The sequence below is a fragment of the Triticum aestivum genome, chromosome 7A (genome assembly GCF_018294505.1).
Source record: "Triticum aestivum cultivar Chinese Spring chromosome 7A, IWGSC CS RefSeq v2.1, whole genome shotgun sequence".
Classification (NCBI taxonomy): Eukaryota; Viridiplantae; Streptophyta; class Magnoliopsida; order Poales; family Poaceae; genus Triticum; species Triticum aestivum.
The window spans coordinates 183,239,082-183,244,479 of NC_057812.1; the positions used below are offsets into that span (position 1 = coordinate 183,239,082).

Here is a 5,398-nt window from a genome sequence, read left to right on the forward strand (position 1 = left end):
TAGCTAGGCCTAGCCTTTTACTTCTTGATCCATGATTGGACCATCATGGATGGCTCCTGATGATGTGTCGTGCATGCCCTTTGTCTGACCCACATGTCAGTTGAAAGCAATCAACATGTAGAAAAAAAAGAGCGAAACTGTGAAGGAGCACGCGCGAAGGAAAATTTTAAGTCACGAGCGCGGGGAGTGAAATTGTAAGCCAGCCCATTTAACTACAGAGTCCACACCAGCCTAACCCTAGTTACCTTTCTCCCATCTCCCGTACCAACCATAGCCGCCGCCACTTCACCTTCCTCCTCTCGCCGCTCCATGTCGGCGCCGGCGCCGACAGCGCCGGACCTGAACCACACCGCGTCGAGCCCCTCCACATCTATCCCGCCCGGGACCCTCCCCATTCCATGCCTCTCCCCATTCAGATCGGCCCCTCGAGTTATTGCATCCTAGTCATACCCCTCGATCTGAGGCGGCAGCGGTGGCGGGGGGACCAACTGCCGGATTTGGACGGCCCTGAGGTCGCTGGCGGCATGCATTGATCCAGCTCCATTTGGCGGCGAGCTGAGGTGAGGTACAGTCGTACAGGCGGTGGCAACACAGCCACGGATGCAGAGTACATCGGCGACCTGTGGCTCGGTCCAATTGTCCGTCAGCCGCCCAGTCGTCGCTCCCCTCATAGTCGCGGTCGTCTTCTCCATCCGTGGTGCGCAACCTCCTCTATGCGTCGCCGTTCACCTTCTCCAGCCGGAAAGACCCAGTACGTACCTCTGCACCAGTCCCGTACCCTACCGTTCCCCTCTGCTCGTCTCCGCTAATATAAGGTTTATTGGAGCTCTGCAGAGGAGTATAGAGTACCACCAGGACGAGCAAAACACTTGGGGCAGAACACCGGCCATGGATTGATCTAGCCATACCTGTTAAAGGATGGACGGAGGCCTCGTTGGCCATGTTGAACCAGTACATTAAAACATCTGGGTGTCTGCATTGTTCGACATTAAAACGAACAGCAAGGGCAGGAGCACCACTGAGGGTTACTCGCTCGTTACTGATTGTTTGTGCTTTGTTCCTTCCTAGTCACATTGTGAAGCACATTCATTTTTTGTACTCCAAACAAAAAGTATTAGGCAAATCTCCGTTCTTGTTGCAGTTCAAGCATTGTTTTGTAGCTGTACACTTATAATTCAGAGTAATGGCCCGCAAGATTTATCCTATCAGCTTTTAGTATTAAGAAACTCATACCATTTTATATCTAACTGAAGAAAACCTCATATTTGCAGATTCTTTAGGTACATTTTACTGCAGTGTCCATTGTTTCTGCATGCACATAATGGTGATGGACCCCACACCGGTCAGTGCATCTAATGGTCTTTGTACAGCTAAAAACATTTTTCACTTGGTGATGATATCTGCACTGCCCTTGCCTGCATAATTTGAATATCTCACATGGACTAGAAACATTTTTTTACTTGGTGATGATATCTGCACAGCCCTTTCCTGAACATGCCCTTTATGTTATTCATACACTTTACTCAAGCATCTATTTGCCCTTATGTTTTGCTAGGGCTCAATGTTTTCTGGAAGTAAGCTTGACTGAAAATACACGTAATTCAATGCTTGTTCTTCTAACTAAAAATTCAGTTCATGATTCTGGTCCTATACTTACTGAAATGATTACTATAGAGGTCAAAACGCTTTCAAATTCAAGAATAAGGAGAGTATTTTCTGTTTTCTTTCCGCCAATTTCTTTTCATATAAATATGGCATTTATTGTTTATAGTTAATGGGCTTGTTTTAGCTATGTAGTTTTCAACCTATATGATTTTTGGTTATTGGATAATAAACTTTCATGTAGTTCTCGACTGCCCACACATATGTAGCTGTACAATTTAATCTCTAGATACATCATACATGCAAATTATATCTCCCTGTCTCCTTCTATAGGTACCTAAAATACTTGACAAAGAAGCGAAATGACAAACAAGCCGCTTGAAGTTCCATGTGCTGTGTAAAATCTTATTTTTTGTACAATGAATCAAAACTCTTGGTGCTCTAATTCCTGTGCAATGCTTTGTGCCAAAATCATATAATTTTCATAGCTTCTTGGTCAGTTCGTCTTTTATCTTCTTGTTCAGTTCGTCTTTTATCTTCCGTGACCATGAGATAATTTTAACGAATTAGTATCTTAATTGATTTTGGTCTGTGGCTACCTAATTCTAGAGATGGAATAGAATAGAATAGGTTGAGGGGATCGATCTGAAACTGAGTAGGCACATATTTCAGTGTAGGTTAGTCGGTGGTTTTGGAGCAAAATTGTACGCCCCGAAAGAAATATCTACACACGGAAGAAAAAAATAAAATGGTATTTCGAAACATCTGAACGACATTTCAATGCAACGGGAGCACCATATCTGTAGAGTGCTAAAGCTGCACTTGTTGTTTTTCATTTCCTGCTATTCGATTTGCTATTAATCTTACTTTCTCAATGTACAGATGTGCTTCACAAATTTTAAAATATCTTGATGATTAACACTTTAACTTAAGGAGATATTTCCATAAGCAAGTTTAGTTTCTTCCTGTGCTGGGTTCTATTAGCTTATTCTGAATCTGAACATGACATGACGAACCACTGAGACGTGATCAGATCAATTTGTTTTGTGTGTGTATAACAAGTTCCTTTGATTGATTGGCATACATCTTAGGCACACATACTGGAACACGGCGGTCCAGCCAACCTCTGGCCTCCGCTTCTTCCTCCCCGATGGTGCTGTGGAACCAACGTTGGGTTCCGCTACCCCTGACCATGGCCTAACATGCACGGACTGAAGATAAGTTATTCTATTTCTTCCTTAAAGTGAGATCGTTTGCTTCTCTGATCCAGTTCTAGTAATTTGTATAAGGCCTTAGCTTGTTGTCAGGGAGGAACTTTCATCTCATTGCTAAAACTTGGGTAAACTGTGGGCATACAAAATACATCTTTGTTTTTGTTGCCTTACAAACATGGCTGTGAACAAACCGAATGTTGGCAAACAATTGTATATCCATTTTCACTTATTATGATATTTCTGAAAGTGAAAGGGACTAAGGATAGCACAGAGAGCAGAGAGCACACGGGTTATGTTGGAAAAATTGGTCGAAGTTACAATGCATTAGCTGGCATAAATATAGCACAACTAGCATGCCTAGATGCACACAACGTTGATGGTAAGATATGCTTGACAACTACCTAACAGGATCAGATTATTCATTCTGTAAATGTAAAAAAATATTATTGTCTTCACAACGTCCACCACTGAATATCTCTATGTATTTCTAGACCTTGATTTGATATTAAAAAGACAATCCAATTTATCTTCTCGCTTATGTCCTGGAAGGTTTCATGATCTATATCTATATTCGTGATTGCTACTGCATGTGTTCTGACTCGGCTTGTACCTTCATTAAAATGAAGTAATACTTAAGCTATGTATGAGTCTGATTCGTGCAAGCCTTGTTCCTACTGCTGCCACCTTGTATAAATATATACTGGTTCGTGCAATACTTGCTCCTACTTCAAATTTTTAGTCTGAACGTACCTATATATATTTGCATCAGATTAAATTTGTAGTCTGATTCGTGAAGTAGTAGCAAGGGTTGTTCCTACTGCTGCCACCATGTATAAATATATACTGGTTAATTTCATTTAACTATTTTTTCTGTCACAAATAATAGTACTATGCTGGTCAAGTGGGCAGCGTATAGAATCGTCTTGCACAGAAGTAACACGGATAATATAATCAATTGGTTTATGATAGAAAATCATTTCTGTATATCCTGAATGAATATAAACGATGCATGATTATTTCAAGTTGCACTTTCCTATCTATTATCTCATTGTTTATCAAGTATTTTCATGTTTCATAGTCCACTGCATTACAATGGGTTTATATGGCCTCAACTACTGCTGCTATAGTAGGAGTTCTGTGATGTGTGTTTCGTCACTTTGTCATTTGACACACTTTTTTGGGTTAATTTTAAGCAACCTCATGTTTAATCTTGTTTTATAGTAGATACAATGTTATTCTCATTTGTAGGCACTACAAGATTTAAGAATTCTGGACATGTAATTCATTTTTATATTTGTTGCAATTTTCTTATTTCTACTATCTATCCATATGTGCAAATATCTAATATTCTTGTTAATATGCTAGTTAAGATTGGATACTGTGCTACTTGGTGCTGCCCATCACGGCATGATCGTTGCCATCAAGAACATCGATGGCAAGAGCTTGAATAACAACCTCGATAGTTTATATGTTCTGTTGATGTAAAATGGATTGTACTGGTTCATAACTCTGTTGTGTGATATATTTTGTCAATCTATGTTGTATGTCATCACTTTGTAGAGGATTTTTTAAACTGCTGTGTTGTAGATACATACAGATGGCTGTGTTAAACTTTGTAATGTTTCACACCTTGCAAATATTTTTTGTTGGGAAAATTTGGCATTAGGATTTGTGTAACGCCCTTTAAATTGGCCCTTAAAAACATAGTCAAATTCCGGCCAAAAGAAACGGGATAATGGGCTAAGCCAAATTTAAACCGCCCTTTAAATTGTGCCTAAATTCATGACGAATTTCGTGACGGAAAATAGTATCCACGTAGGCAGCCACGTAATTCAAATTACTCAATTGAAAATCCTACGTGGCGTTAGTCCATGACAGATTGTTTCGTCACAAAGGTTTGGGCCTCGGCGGGCCGGGGGCAGATCCATGACAGCCAAGAACCGTCATGGTAGGTACGATATCAAATTATGACGCGATATACATGATGGATTTCAAATCCGTCAAGGATGGACACCCATGACAGTTTTTCACTAATTTGTGACGGACTAGATCCGTCATGTATTAACAGATTTCTTGTAGTGTCCGTTCGACGGCGCCGAGGCAGCACGTCCCGATCTGCGGTACACGCCGTTCTCTCTGACCAAGCTCCGGCGCGGCAGGGCCTACGCCACCTGCTCGTAGATTCTGCCCGCCTCCGCTCACCTAGTTACATCCTGATGACCTCCAGGTATCTCCTCCGGCCTTGCTCCACTGCCCGTTTTCCCACATCGTTGCATGTGGATCTTCCATAGTTCTTTGCCCAAAATGTAGCTCATCCGGCGTACTTTCCATATTGCATTCTTGTCCTCACACTATTTTAGACAAACACAACCGTGTTGTTATCTTCCCTTAGGACAAGGAATATGCTTCTTTTTTGTCGTCGCATGTGTCATCAACTGTTATTGGCCAGTAATTGTTTCCTTTCTACCTCTTTTTTGCAAATAGGGCTATCCATTTCACCTCATTGCTATTGCGACCTTTTGGTGAACTGCACAAATCACTTTTTTTCTTAAGAGTGTTTTGTGCAGTTGTACTAAAATGTC

General features: G+C 41.3%; 1 long non-coding RNA gene across 1 annotated transcript; it reads left to right on the plus strand.

Moving 5' to 3' along the window:
* Window positions 1-208: 208 nt before the first annotated feature.
* LOC123154058 (uncharacterized) lies at window positions 209-4,444 on the plus strand. Its single transcript, XR_006476639.1, has 2 exons — window positions 209-751; window positions 835-4,444. It is a non-coding gene; the product is annotated as an uncharacterized lncRNA (long non-coding RNA).
* The last annotated feature ends 954 nt before the right edge of the window (window positions 4,445-5,398 follow it).